The following is a 17,401-nucleotide window of genomic DNA, read 5'->3' as shown; positions in this document are numbered from 1 at the left end:
ATGTTTTATACATAGTTTATAATTTATAGGTACGCATATAATCGTATAACGGGAAAGTGCGGCCCGCTGCAGTGCGCGACGAAAACGCTTTTTTTTACCATCGAGACGATCGTGTAGTCCCGCATTACTTTATTCAGAGTTAATTTATCTTTAACGAACCGTAATACTCGTATTAATAACAACATTAAAAAAAAAACAATAATACCTACCAACAATTGCAAAATAAAAACAAATCTGTTTTTCTTAAACATAATACCTATAATATAGGTATTATAATATTATATAGTTCCAAGATAAAGTTTTAAGACTTTGTGAAATTTTGAAATTGTGTTGTTAAATTTATTGAGCGTGTTAATAGAAAACCCGCCTTTTAGAATGCTTACATTATTACAATAACAACAATTTGTTCAAATGCATCATGTAAATAATTCTCCAGAAGACGAGAGTGAATACTATTACCTAAACCACTTCAGTGGGGAAACAGACTTCATTGAATTTGTATTACCATGAATAATGTAGTCGCTCATTAAATATGCGCTTTCGTTCAGTTGACTTGAACCACATTATTGATATAGATATTCCCTCAGCTCCCTTGGGGTAAAAAAAAGTGAAGCAGATTATAAGGTCATAATATATCAACCGTCTACAGCCCGTCATCGTCATCATTATAATAAACTTCCACGGCAACTAGCAAGTGCTGTATATAGTGCTGAATACAATGTACTTGACGTTTGATTAGAGGGAAGGATAATGATGGACTAACCTAGAATTTAGATAATTGAAAGTCTCTTTGAGGTACGAATGTCCAAGAAACTTCAACTTTTAGCAATACTAATTTATAAATTATAATATTTGTGTTTATCGTGAAGTCTTTGCGCAGTACATATTATAAAGAGTAAAAACTAAAAATATAATTGATTTCGCATTTTTAGACTTCTGATACTACTGATAGGTAGTATAAAATTTGAAATGTGTAGAAAACAATGTACACACATAAACAACATTATATACTTCTAAAGTTTATTATTAAAAAGGCAATGGGGAGGAAACCTGACCCAATTTCCCATTGTATAATATAATATATACCTTCGACCTCGTCTACCTAATATTATAAACATCGTATATGATGCGGTTAAAAAGCTGTATATGATGCTATTACCGCGGCGGACCCCCCCAAAAGTCATATTCAAAGTCTACCTACATTTTATGCATATCGCGTGGCGCAGCTGCGGTGCCGGTGTAAAGTAAAACTTGTTACCCTCCTTTAGTATATAATATAGCTAATACCTATAGTGTATAGGTAGGTACTGGGTATGTATATATCCGTCCTGTACTAGGTAAGTATATTATATACGAGCGCGCGTGCAGTGTGTATCACAGTGCGACCGCAGCGTAAATCATATAACGGTACACGTCGAAAAGAAATCTCAATGACCTTGTGGCGTTGGGTCGTGCCCGCGGTTCTCTTAGCGCAGTCGTGTATAACGTATAGTTATATACAAAGCAACTCGCGGTCGCACCGAAATCCTATACATGTATATAATATAATAACTATTGGTATATACGATATTTAGGTATATACATGCTACGTCGTAATGACAGCAACATACATAAATACCTATACATAATATTATACCGTACGGGAAACGCAAATTTTTCCGATATACCGTTTGTCGTTCATCTGTCGAGCCAAAATAAAAATATTTTTTTTTTTTTCGTTTCGAAGCGTCGCGGTCACAGGTTGATAATGCTCAATAGTATATTATTAACGGGTATAATATTATGTGATATATGACAATACTAGATGCAGTTGACTTATTTAGATGGTATTGCGAATCCTATTGTCGAAAAAATTAATGTTTACATTTGCATTACACTGATTAGATAATATTACAAACTGATAATGCGATAAATACTAAACAATATACCCTAATAGTTAAGCAAAAAATGTTGTGCTATTATATGTTTTTCACTATTTAACAGTTGCTTATGTCTTGCATTGCCAATCGCATCAAAAATGTACTATATTGGAAAACAGTTTTAAATATTGGTAGGTAGGTACCTACATATTTTGTACCGAATTCCTACGCGTGTAACATATATAGTTACCATGTACATATTATATTGTGCAACTAAGTTTTACAGAAACTATGGATGAAATAATTATATTATTAGTACATTAATACAATATAATATAAAGTATGTAACCTATTGTACATCCATTGAATGGTTATAATAATATATACCTTCATATAGAAATGAATATTTTGTAGTCGATTTTCCGCTTATCGTACCGATTTTTTTTTTTAACGTTCACCTCTCAGAAAAGAGTTATCGGTAATTTTATCGATATTTTTTACATTGTAGAAATATCGAGTTTTACAATCTAGTATTTGCCTACTATTTATCATCTGTGGTATATAGGTAGGTACTATATATACGCGGAAGCGACGGCGACAATGACCGACCGCCGCACCGCGACCGCCAACGAGAAACGGTTCTCGCACGGCGTTCACAACAAGTGCACGCACAAGTACCATCTCCCCGGACGTCCTCACGTATATAATATATAATTAAATGTCATTAGTTCTATGTAATCGTACCTATAATAAGCATACAATATAGGCAGTATTTCCGATACAAGTGACTATATGTGTGTACCTAGTCATTTCTCTCCGTGTAAGATATTACGCACGCGTTCGCATGTGTGTGTGTGTGTGTGTGTGTATAATAACGGACTCTAGTGAATAACGGTCGACGTGTAATCCTGTTTGACTAGATTCTACAAAACACCCAACGTTTTATCATTATATAGGTATATATTATTGTTAAGTACCCGTCATACACTAATTTGATTTTCTCACTATTATTCAACGAAATGCGCTTTTCGTTTTTTTTTCCCGACGAATTTGTGTTTACTTTAACGTAGCCCGTAGGTACTCGGCGCGCCCGATCATAATAATAATAATATGTATGCTTAGGTATAGGTAGGTACATTATTATTATACTCATACATGTTACAACCTCATATACGTTATCTAAGCGATTTTAAATCGAACGAGGGAGCTCCCCCTTGATTTATATAAATTTATTGAAAAAAAAACAATAAACATAATAAATTATGTAAAATTATCTAAAAAGTACTCGATAGTAGTTCGATTTTATTCACAGAAATATAATGTTAAAATGATTAACTAAAATAGCCTAGACTCCGTGTTTTGTGTTGATTTTTATTTAATAAAAAACATAATTGTGATTGTACTTTTGATGACTTAAATAATTTCATACTAAAACTGTGCTAAAACTGAATTTAAGAGTGGACAAAAGTTGCGAGTACCAACATAGCATAACATTTAACTGTTCAGTTATAACCCATATTATAATGTACAAAAAAACATAAAGCGATAATTACTGATATAAGCTATAAGGGCTTATTACACATTTATGAAGAAGTTCGATAATATTGTTCATGGGCGACAAAAGTTTAAATGCAAGCCTGGCTAAAAATATTTATAGATATTATACGTGTTTATTTAACCGAGGACAACGGATTTTTGCTGACATCGTCAACTTGCTCTCGTTTTCTCTAGAATAAAAGTGTACTCGATGTTATAGTCTGTGACCCGGTCTTTCAGCGTAATTTTTCGTATTTTGGTACCCAAACATAAATTATAATATATTATGTGCGTGAGATAATATTATTATGTGGTGGTAAAATCTTATGTTATACGCCGTAACGCACCGTTATGGTTAAGACAACGGATTTTTAGGAACATGGTGTACAAATAGGTAGGTATATGTGTATAATTATAAACACGATTGTATTCGTAGAACATCTCACGAGACGAATTTATTCCTCGCGGTCGCGGGCTTTCATGATTTTAGATTTGGAACGGCTTTTAGTTGTTTCTTTCCGGTAGGTACAAAAAAATTTATCGAGCGTATAGTTCGTTGACCGGTCGTTAGATCGAAACATGCCGATGACAAGGACGAAATATATAAAGCCAAATTGAATATAAAATAAAAATATGTTATCTCAGATGCAATTCGCGAATTTCCCGATGTCTTAATTCACACGACGAGGCAGCGCGGTGAGACCTAGTTTTCATGGGCACGATGACGTCAACTACGCGTAATTACCTACTAATAAGCCAATCGAATTATTTCATGGATTTGTAATTTTAATCGTGCATTCATATTAGCATACATCGGATCGAATTTGAGAATCAGACAGATGCATTCAATACCCAATAATTTTGAAATATTCGATATTCGAAAACATATTTTTTCGCCGATATACCTACCTACCTATAATAATTACTACTTTTGATTTGCGCATTATTTTTTTTTTAACAATAACCTTTTATTCGCCTTCCTTAAAAGATACGATGACAACTATTATTTACGGACTTATTTGATACGTCATAAAATAAATTCGGCATTCGCCATCTTCTTTGTCTTCGCTCCAAAATAATCGTTATCTGTGTTAGACTCAGTGGCGGTTTAATGATCTATAAGACTATAACTGAACGCGGATGTCGAATAGATGTACCTACATACAGTATAGTACACAACTTTCCTCTACAAGAGAAATCTTATTCAATATCTGTACTCAATTAAATATCATAATTAAAAAATAGACGGATATGCATTATTGTTAACGGGTGCACATTATATTAATTTATAATACATACGAGTGCGACCCATTACACAAAGATTGTTATGAACAATAATGTGGTCGAACGTATTTTATCTTTAGACTAAATTTAATTTGTGTATCACAAGAACGTATTTAAAAGTTGGTCTATTAACTAGCACGATCGGCACGATATATAGACTACTTATTATAATTAATGCATTGTTTTTATAATAATTATTATTGTTAGAAAATATGATTTCTATTTAACATGTATGTATATTATTGTATGATATAGGAACAAACATCATCTAGAAGGCACGTTATTGTTTATTGTACAGTGCTATAAACTATTATTGTTGTCTAAAACAGCATATTATGAATTGTTAAAAGCTAAATTTTTGCCTGATTGTTTGTGATATAGAATTAAGAATTTTTTTATAATTTTAGGTCTCATTCATCTCACGTATCCTGGATAATTTCGATATTAAAAAATATTACCAAAAAGTATAAAATCTAAAAGCTATATCACAACCATAATATTACTAAATATACGACTGGCTTTAATATAACTCAATTATTTTTTATAATATTACTATTTTAATACAAACACTGTTGATATGGAAAACAACTTTGCCATCTTATAGTTTTAATTTTGTATGTTATATAATATCATACCTATTAGATATATTTCTTAATTTTTTCTTAATTATCTACTTACACAATATCATTATGCTTTTTTCTTTATGAACTTAACTGACCTCGTGGGTCATTTAGTCATGGTATATTAGAAAATCACATTATATCTATTAATTTTTTTGTGTATTTCTTAGCTATATATAAAATATTATTTCTACGATACAAAAAAAAGTTTTGTAAGTTAATGTATGATAACGAAAACCGAATTAACTAAGCATTATAACATTATAATCATAAATAGGGTATCCAATATGCATTCATTGACACCGATTTTACCATTACCTATTTATGTAGAGTGAAGACTAAGTATTACAAAATTTGTTTTTTTTATTAGCTTAAAATGTTCACTATATAATTAGAGCATACTTATATAGTTATATCTGTAAAGATAATTTCTATTAAATAACGTTTATTTGTTCATTAAACATCGATAATCATGCAACTTTATTTATCGGGCATCATTCAGGAGCACAATAATGCCTACCTATTACGCACCTAGTTAATATGTATACTAATCAGATTATCATAAAATAAATATTATACATCTTAATATTTGTTCACGTAAATTAAATACAATATTGAGTTAAGTTGTTCATTGTGTTTTGTAGACTGTAGAATCTACTTCCCCGTAACCTGAGGTATGATAATTATTCAATGATAAAAAATGTACTTATATAGAAATTCAGACTACTGCACACAGTTATAAAACAAAAAAATCATACTACCTAAGTCAAATAATCCTTCTAATGTAAACAATTTAATATTTTTTTTAGCTTATGATCTTGATATCCTTGATAGCTTACTTGTTAAAGTAAGAGATAAATAAAATGTTTAGTAGATGAATTTTTCTCAATAAAATTTGATTTTATATTATATATATTATATTTTGTCTTAAATCACAGTAATAAAACTCTCATTTTATATTGATTGCTAACTTGTATTTAATCGTTTAAAATTATTCATTTTAATATTATTGTAGGTAGAAGTAAGCTACTCAAAATTGTGTTTATGATTATCATTTTAATAGTATCTATCGGCTATCACAAATCACAATCAAAAATATACATTACTACCTATAATATTATAATTTATACCTTATAATCTAGTATAGAGTACCTATAGATAAAAAAATGCCTGTTGTATCTTATGTAATAAAAAAAAAAAATAGTCGACTACTAATGAAATTGTTTAATTTGAATAAGTCGTGAAAAATGTTCATAAACTTTAAAGAAACTATAAGCTAAACATTTTAAAAATAATTAGATACTTTTATTACAATTGATATAATTTCATAAAAACTTTTCTCATAAATGTAGTTACAATACCAATGTACATAACGTATAATAATATAGACAAAGTTAAAAGTTCACTAACAAAATAAATATTGTTTATTACATTATAAATTTTTTTTTATTATTATTTTAATGAAAAAATGTATACATTTTAAGAAAGACGCACGCCTATATGCAGTGACTTAAATGACCAGTTATTTTTTTAAATAAAAGTTTATTTTATAAATTTTAAACTTAATTTTCTTAATTTGTAATATTAATAACAATTTTGGTCCTAAGCTAGTTATCAAAAATCTTTTTGAAATTAAATATTACAACTCTTAAAAAGTCAACTCTATGTTATATTGAGGGTTTTTTAGAAAACTAATATTTTTTGCACAAAGAATTTTGATAATAAAAAATAACTACGATGAATGACCCATTCTGGGTCATTCTCCTGTCTACAATTATTACGGCTACTAAGGTCATTAAAAGTGACCATCTAAAATGCAATTTCATGGTATGATGCTTGTCGAAAGAGTTAAATGTAATGTGTTTCTTAATATATTTCAATACGAGAACAATTTTTTGAAAATTGTATTGTTTATTTTATTAGTAACCGTTAATTGTAAAATGCTAAGAAAATTAATCACTACCCACTATATTATAGTTACGCGTTAATTTGTTAGGTAAACTGTTGGAGAATCCGTACAAAAGTAATAAGACTATAAAGAGTAATTGTAGTCAATATAATTCTATGATATTTTGTGTTTCATAATTAATTTGTTATACCTAAAGAGGCTAAATTAAATACCGTCGGGTCTTACTCGTGTAAGTATAATATATTATATTTCATCAGAAAACACTAAATATTTATTATTTGTATATACGACTATATTAATACCTTAATATAAAATAAGTTTACCTGTAGGATTCGATGTGTCTTCAAATCTCGTGACAAAAAATATTGTAGGTAGTTGGTTGTTCCAATAGTTTCGAAGACTACTGCACCGCAACTTAGGTATATATATATTTTCAGCGAGAACACGACTATCGATCAATATCAGCACATTAAAATAAATTGATGAATAATGTTTTCTCGTTTAACTGTCGTTGATGTCTCCTCAACCGCATGGCGCGGTTCGTCTCGACATGATAGTCATTGATGCATAGGGATAGACGATCGTTCTGTTTTTTTCAAACCTAACGGACTGCAAAAATTATATCATTAAAAAATAAATACTTAAGTTCAATGCCATCATTTGCGTTTATTATAACGTTTTAGTACATTGTGAGAATCGCAAAATAAATACAAAATTGAAAACACTCGAAAATCTCTAGATACCCAACTTTAGATACCCTACTTTGGGTATCTAAGTGTACTTACATATTATAATATAGGTACACAGATAAAAAAATATGCTAAAAATATATTAAAGGTGGATACCTCTACATTATTCTTTCACACAATTCTCGTTTACATATAAATTCAATTCCTATGCATACGATATTAAAATAATATCATTAATTGTGTATTTTCAGATCGTTGGAAGTCACGACGTTCAACTCGTACCCAAATATATTATACTTTGCGACTTACCTGTGAGATTTGTGACGCGGATTATGCGACGTCGAACAGAACTCCACCGAAACGGTATATTATTAACAAATAATAATATCGGCGAATGGCACGATGCGTGCGAATTTCCGGCGTTATAACTATTATACAATAATAATATGTATAATTATTTATAGGTATATAATTTTTATTATTATCGAAACTGCGGACCGGACGTGGAAAACTCGAATCGTGTGTGTGTACAATTTGAAAATCTAATATCTAATATTAAATTCTCGAATTTTGAACTTGCGCGTTGCAAAAAAAAAAAAACAGACTCAGAAGACGAAACGTACAAGTGCGCGTGCAGAAATCGGCAGTGGCGGCGGAGACCGAATCAATGACCCGTTGTTCCGGACGGACCGGTGGCGATTGTGTGACGCTGCGCGCGGCGATACGATAGGTATACTATTTTACCGGCGACTCGCGTATCGTGCGCGGACTGCTGCAGCAGCTGTGTAACGATATTTTATCTGTGGTGGTCGCGCGCGCAGGATCGTCGACGGGAATAATAATAATAATTATTGTTACAGCGGCGCGTCGCTTTCCTTCTTCTCGCGTTTGATGACCGACGGCGCGCGTGGAGTCGTCGTCTCCGCGGAAGACGATGGCACAGGACGTATAATACACCACTGTGCTGCAGCGGGCGTTCGGCGGCCGCCCCGTCAGCTGATCGAGAGCGGGCGGCGCCGGTATTTTGCCCACTCCTCGAGCAAGGTTGCGATAATATATTACGGGAAAATAATAATGTACTGCCGTACGCGGATATTGAATATTATGTATTTATGTTTATAATACATTTACACAGCGATGTCCTCGGATTCATATATCGGCTGCAAATAGGAGTTGGAATTTAGCCGCACCCCTAGCTACAAAAATGTATTGTAACACATTTCATTCCGACAGTTCCACAGGTTGTTACACGTTACGTCATGTTCGTATTATAATAGGTAATGCATTGCCACATAGGGCTAAAGATAATTTTAATTTGTAAACGTCACATGCGAAGTAATCCCGACAATATGGGCGATTTGATGTAGGGATACTATAGGTATTAAAAAATAACTAAATATTGCGTCATGTATATACATTATATGTCCCATTATAATGTATACTGTTAAATTATTTTTTCAATGCCCAACAGGAAAATTAATTTAACATAGTAATTTGTAATAAATAATATAATATAATATGCGTTCATTTTCTATAAAAGTTGTTGTACATTTTTGTTATTATTCTGGGCCGATGCCCGATTGCGAGGTATACTCTCGTGATAATTTTTGTTAAACAATTATACTTGTTGATTTAATTTTCTATTTTTGCCTTAGTTCCTATATAGTATATACAATATACATATATTATACCTACAACCTACGCCCACCATAAACTCTCAAAATATTGTTGAGAAATCATAGATGTGCTGCTGCATGAATCTCAAGTAATTCGTGAATAAGTGAAAAGAGCTCTTAATCCACGAAGGATATAGGGAGAAATCTAATAATTCATGAGGTTCATTATTCCCTGATCTAGGCTATATCCAATAAAGACTCTTCTTAATGGGTCATCTTCTAGAATCCAATTACTTCATTCGTACAGTAACTAATAGTAGGTATACTAGGGCTCTTGCGAACGGGTTATTCCTGGGATTCGAAATCGGAACAACAATCTTGGTGAATTAATAAAGCTATAAACCAAACCTATATTAAAAATATAACATTAGTCACATTTCCTTTCACTAAGTGTATTATGTAGATATATTAAATGCCATTAAAACAGGCTGATGGGTTAATGAATCATGATAAATACCCATAGTTCAGGAAACCATTTACAAAAACCGATTTTTACCACGTTCAATTTAAATCTTGTCATACGACATACCCAGTACCTAATAATAGTACTATTGGAACCATACTTCCAACATTAAAGAAAAAATGTATTTTAATTTTGATAATACCTCTCCATTTCCATACTCGACGGCTTAGTATATAAACATTTAATACATATTATTATAACGTATGACTATTGACTGTATGATGGCGTATGGCACGAATCGCCAGGATACTGACCACGGTGTCTATATATTATGGTAAACACAATATAATTTTGGTAGACCGTAGACTATATTATAATATATTCGTCGCATTTTACCTATATGTACATTTTTCTCCACATTTAATGCTCCAAAATATTTTTTTTAACTACTGCTGTAAATTGTAATTCGTATAGGTTTTTTTGGCTCTCTAATTGCATTATTCTCGTCGTCATCGTCGAAATATAATATAATAATATACCGGTAGATGTACTGCAGTCGCGATTATATACGCGCACGCACGTACACATTAGCACACACACACACACACACAAACAAACACAATTCATATATGTATAATATAATATATTAATAATATAATAATAGCGATACACACACACACACACACACGCGCGTACGTTCGTATATTATAAGACGTTGGGTGTGCGCTCTTGTGTGTGTGTGTGTGTGTGTGTGTGTGTGTGTGCGCGCAATTCTCTTCCATTGGTCGCTTGTATAGTAGGGGGAATGAACTTTTCAGACAATATACCGACCGCCGCCGCTACTGCGATCGTCTTGCAACTGCGTACCTGTACACAGCCGCCGCTGCCACAGAATCTATACGCACTAGCGACGACGAAGACGACTTCACACACAGATACACGCACTCACTCGCGTGTAAGTATACTTGCGTTCTGCTTGGAATCATCTCACGAAAAAAAGAGACGACGGGGACGACAAAAAAAAAAATTATAAATAAATAAATTATAAAAAAAAATCTCCAAACAAAACGCACACAACCGATGCAACAAGTACTTACTTATATATACAATAATGTAATATATAAATATATAATAATATATTATTATACTCAAGCCGTTTTCCGTCGCGTTCCATACAGTACATTATTACATGCGTCGTATATTATTTGTATGTATAATGTATAATGTATAATATATTATATTGTATACCTAACCTAACCACCTATAAGTATATTATAAATGTATGTGATACGCTGCGTGTTGCCGTGTTATACGCATCATCCGCAGTTCACACGCCAGCCGCGATCGCAAATGCCTTAGGTACAATAAATAATAATTCATGTATTTACTGCATCATCCTAATATACCTTTAAGGGGAAGGGGTTTCTACCTCTGGAGCATTATCTGTATACATGCAGCCAATTTAAATATTTTCTTGAACTCATAAAAAACAAAAAAATACTATAACATTGTTAAATTGTTTGACGGAAAGACGATAGTACATGGTATTATGTTTTAGATAAAGTAAATATTATAAAAAGGTGGGTAAGTGGAAGACGCTCTGCTGTACAGTAAGTTACAAGTTGGTCACTGTATAATGGATGTTATTAAATTTGAATTCAATGATATACGATAAATATACATAATTATATAATATATATCATTGTAAACGAAATATGATTCTGAGCGGAGACGGTTTCTCAGTGTGGATATTTTATATTATATTTATATTGTTATTACCTACTTATTAGTTATTATTAATACAGTAGCCGGTAAGTTGGATTAATATTATGAAATTACAACAAAATAACTAAAATCGTTATTCATGGTTATTTAAAACCTCGTCTAGATAAATAATCATTTTCGGAAACATGCTTTAAATTTTCAGATTTTTTTCCAAGCATAACATTTTTATCAACAATTATAAAAAAAAATGTTATGAAAAAATTATCTATAAATAGCTTAAAATTTGTATTCTTTTTTAAAATCTCATTGTGTAGGTACCTAAAGAAAAGATAATTTAAGTAGGTGATGGTGAAATATTTCAAATTTTTATAATAAATATGTTTTGAATAATAACAAAATAATAAAAGTTGTATCGCTCAATTGTACATATGTACTGCTGTAGAGTGTTGAGTGAGTATCGTATTGAGTAGGTCAGTTTAGAGATTTAAAAAATTTAAATTCAACGATAAATCATTGTTCATTGCATATGAAAAACGATTATAAACGGAGTCGGCCTGTCAGCCTAAATATTACTAAGTATATAATATTATTATCAAATATGTATTTATATAGCTATATTATAGTAATTTATTTTATATAATATATATTATAGGTACTAGGTAATACCATTGATTATAAATACTAGTATTTTTAATCAATGGTAATGCCAAGTCGGTGGGTTGAATTAATTTTTCCTGAAGATATTACATTTATATATTTTTATTGTATTCTATTATTTATCTTAACTTATGAGTCAATGCCGTTTAGGTTCATGGATCGTGGTTAAAATATCCAATAGCTTAAAATGTATTTAATATTTTGAACTTTATATTGTGAATATAGTAAAATATACGTAAGAGTTTCAAGCCACCAAGAATAAAATGTTAGAATAAATTACAACAATTTTTATGAATTCTCAACTCAAAGTAATTTGCTAATTTTCGTGTTTTTTCCGTATTTTCTCAAGATTTGAACTTTAAATACTTGTAAAAAAAACTGTGACTAAAGATTTTTAATATTTTTCAAATGTCATTCTAACAATATAGTAGGAGCCTTGTATTAAATTTTCAAGCTTTTTTACACAACAAATAAAGTTTCATTGACATTCATAGAAAAAAGACTAATAAAATTGGAAACTGGAAATGTTCCTAAACAGTTTTTTGAAAATTTTATCGTATACAGAAAATGTATAAGTTCATTTGTTTTAAAGTTCCACCAAAAATCAAAATCGATTTTGTTAAAAACCGATTTTGCGTAAAAGTTTTTCCTTAATTATTATGTTGTTTTTCCCGCCGCTTTTACAAACTATTGAGCCGCAAAGAATAAAATGTTAGAATAAATTACAACACAATTTTAGTAAGGATTCCTAATGCATTATATTTTCAAAATTAAATTGTTGAACTTTTAACTGTAAAATAGCTTAGGTACATATTTTCGTGTTGAAAAATTTCGTGAAAATATAATTTTAAAAAAGACCACCAAAACGTCCGTATTAACATTACTAATCTAAATTTGCTCCTTACTCCTTAGTAGACTTAGAACTAGAAATATTAAATAAAATTATGAGCTGTAGCCGTCAAGCTATATTTTTGACCAAGCGTTAATTATCACTTACAACAAGAACCACCAGCAGCTAATAGTGTTTATTATAAAATATAAATGGAGGAAAATATATTCTGTAGTTCTGCAGACTAGAGATGACATGTCATTTTTAAGTTTTCGATATGTCAATTCAATATGCTGGGTTGCATAAATAATTTATTAAATGTAATGGTTCACTAAAAATTTAATGGACCAATCGTGAGAAACTAAATCTTGTTTAAGGGACCATTAGCTCACTATTGATTCATTAAATATTTTATGCAACCCTGCATAGTATATTTAGGTGTTCCTAGATATGTACAATTTACATACATTTTTCAATAATTTATATATTTTAATGGTACCTATTTACATAAAATACCTCATAAAATGTACGTGAATTTACAGTGTGCCTATTAAACATTTTTGGGTAACATGCTCATAAAGACACCATTCCCCTCCTCTTTCATAAATGTGTAATTTAAATCGTATTATTTTTTTATTATTATTTCTGGGTAGGTATACCTACTGGCCACTACTATTAATACACTGCAGAGTGACATTATTAGTCATAATATTTCATACTATTTGATATAATTTTATATAAATTACTAAAAATGGTGCCTTATTGCTTATACTTCAAAAGTTGCTGTAAAATTAAAATGATCTAGGTATACTATAAAATTAAATAAATAATAAAATTCTAATAAAAATTAATGTCGTTACCTATATTCATTATTAAAGTGTATTTTATTTAGCTTAAAAACGGAAAATTTGTAATTTAAATTAATTTATGCATAGGTATTAATGTATTATAGATTCTACCTGTAAACCCCAACTTAACCAGTGTAAAAACGAATAAACATAAAATATTGCACTATATTTGTGCATCTTGGTTATATACTTATAGTATACCTCAGGTTCACAGGCAAATCGGCAAATGAAAAAAATACATAATAAAACCAAGAATAACGATTTTTAGTTATTTTATTGTAATTCAAAAATATTATTCGTGGGTACTTAAAACTTTTAAGTAGAGATATTATTATATTATTTTATACACAATGACATTTTTATCGAGCGTTTTTCTTTATTTTGTACAGGGACTTTCTATACACCTAATTTACAGTGTTAGTGCTTTACCCACTTACCTGTTTTTTTTTTTGTTTTAAGACTGTTTTAAAAATATAACAAAAAAATATATATCTCTCTCAAAGATTAAAAAAAAACTTAATTGCATAAAACATTTTTTAATCGTATGTCATTCCATTAGATTTTCCATACTTATTACTGTAAAAAAACGAATTTAAATATATTCATTTGCCACGGAGACACTAATGGTTCACGGGACTTTTGGAACATAGGTTTTGGTTATACTATAGATACTATAGATATAGATGTAAAATTAAATATTATATATTAATCAGAACGACAAGAAAAAAAAAGACTTTTTATCCATTATTTGTATTATTTATCACAATCGGTTAGTATTTTTCTATAAACTGGTGAGCTGTTATCTTGTATATGTATATGTTTGATAGGATTTTCAGATAATTTTTGGCCTACAGAAAATATATTTCAATCAAAAATATTTTTTAAATATATAAAATCTTACACTATTTATCAGTAGTATTTCATATTTAACTATTAATTTTGTTTTTGTGAGTTATAAAATGTAAGTAAAATATTTTTATGCCTAAATTGTAGGATATAACAATAAGGGTTTTAATATGTGTGTTTTTTTTAATATTAGTAAAATAATTGTTGTATATATTGTAGGTAATATATAAAAATACCTAAAAGTTTGGTTTTTTGGGTTAGGTTATTTACGATGGTGGTTATTAGTTATTTCAGGACTCTGCTCCAAAATATGTATAATAACCCGCATGGTCTTCAGTTAAAATATTAGTAACAGGCCCATACATTTAAGGGTGGGCAAGGGTGTGGGCAATTTCCCATTTGGTAAGTTTGTGTACCCAACTATCCTTCTTTTGTGTACCCGACTATGTACCTATAACTAATTATAATATATTTAATATTTATATACCTGATGTTAATATTTTTTTTAATACTTTTTAGTTGGACATTTAGGGGTCAGGGGCTTATTGATTTACGAATTTATTTTGGGTAACTATATATTAAAACTAGATATTGTATTCCATCATAACATGAAAATTATATAATTATATAGATATTAAAAATATTTTGATAATAATTTGTGAAACCGAATTATTTCTACAAGCACTTAAACTCGACACTCTATTCAGTAACGATCTCAAGGGGCTAAGTAGGCAATATTTAAGACTTTTAATCCATTTACAATAATATTATTATTTTTATTAGCGATCCCATGTCTAGTACACATACTAGTTTATACTTTATTACCTATTTTTATCGGATGAGAAAAATATTGATATGAAGGTATCTATACTATATAAATTTAACACTGCATCTATATAATGTACCTAAACCATGTCCAATTCGATAGGTATGATGACAATAATCGTAATTATAGCCAATTCCGAGAAGCACGCCTACTGAAAGATTTTCTTCTTTATATTGGCCACAGTATAATATTCATTGTCCGTCGTCGTTATCGTGATAATGCGCTAGCCAGTAATAATAAACAATAATATAATGTAATAGGTAACTAATAAGTTACAACTAACCACTTATAAGTTATAATGTTATACAGGTACTTATTACTTATATTTCTATATAACTTAGATGGAGATCTATCTTCTATATAGACCTTGCAGTAGCCTGCTGCGCGGAATATTGTCTATAATGATTAATGACGATTTTGGTTGGAACTCATACCAGATACCCAACTATCTAATTTGTCATGGCTTACATTATATTGGCAGGACCCATCATAGGTTAATATATTAAGGAGGGGCGGAATTATTTTGATGTATACATAAATATAGGAAGATCTAACAAATTAAATAATAAGTATAATAACTTTTGTTCTAATAAATATTTTTTTCTTTATAATTTAATGACTCGTGTGCTACACTTATGATGTAACTTTTTTAATGCTGAAAATAAAAAAAATAAATCTGATTAAAGTTTTAATATATTGTAATTTGTTAAAAAAAATATTTAGATTTTAACAAATACATATTAAAAAATATTTAAAACTTTTTTAACTTTTTTAATTTAAAATGTTTTTTTACGACTGCAGTCAAGAGATTTCAAAAAAATTGTAAAATATAAACTACAATATGATTTAAATAATTAATGTTTTTACAATCAACGTTTTTCTAAAAACCATATATTTTACAAATTGGCTATTTTGAATTTTTCAAAAATATTTGTATCAGATTTAGAATTATTTATTTTATTTCTAGTATTAAAAAATAAAAAAACACAATACTATACGTGTAAATGTAACGCAAGCGTTTGTAAATGATAAAATTTTTTTTTAAATATTTACATCCTGTACCAATACAAATTTATGAAAAACTTAAAATATTTACTTGGTATACGCTCGCAAATTTTTTGTCAGCTTTAACATTTTATAAAATTTAACTTGGTAATTCTTATTATTCTGTGGCGCAACAGTTTATTAAAATAAAATTCAATAATTACGGTCGTAAACGATGATTAACTATAGCAATACGACAATACGTTATATACTTTTACGTGGTAATAAACAATCCTAAATATTTACTACACGGTTCTAACTAATAGATAATTAATAAATGTCATATGGCAATAAATAATAACACAGAATACGGATTGCTTAGTTTTTTAAAAATCGTGGGTAAAACATTTCTGGTGCTCACAGTGGTTGTCATCACGTGATGTTTAAAGTAGATGGTATGCAGTTATTGCAAAAGTCTTTAAAAAATTAAGATATTAGTAAACTCCCAATTCGAAATTTTCCAATGAAAAAAATATAAATATAAAATACAGATGGAGTTAAGAAAATAATGCCAATATGTCACACCGAGGTTCCTTTTGTTAACCCTCACCACTCAACAGCCGAACATATTTACACGGATCGACGTTGTTCCGACAGACCGGCACACTAGTGTATTTATTGCGTATCTCGACTATATTTTAGGAGTATAC

At 29.7% G+C, this 17,401-nt stretch overlaps 1 protein-coding gene across 1 annotated transcript in view; it reads right to left on the bottom strand.

Moving 5' to 3' along the window:
• The window catches only part of LOC132934936 (serine proteinase stubble), a 34,115-nt gene extending 25,260 nt beyond the window's left edge, over nucleotides 1–8,855 (bottom strand). Inside the window, exons 1-2 of the mRNA XM_061001362.1 lie at nucleotides 8,207–8,855; nucleotides 7,532–7,817 (exon numbers count right to left, since the gene is read on the bottom strand). The gene's annotated coding sequence lies outside the window, so the exon portion shown is untranslated. The remainder of the gene's footprint in view (nucleotides 1–7,531; nucleotides 7,818–8,206) is intronic.
• Nucleotides 8,856–17,401: the final 8,546 nt, after the last annotated feature.

This window comes from Metopolophium dirhodum, chromosome 1, assembly GCF_019925205.1.
Source record: "Metopolophium dirhodum isolate CAU chromosome 1, ASM1992520v1, whole genome shotgun sequence".
NCBI classification, from domain to species: Eukaryota; Metazoa; Arthropoda; class Insecta; order Hemiptera; family Aphididae; genus Metopolophium; species Metopolophium dirhodum.
This window is presented reverse-complemented; position numbering and strand designations above follow the sequence as displayed.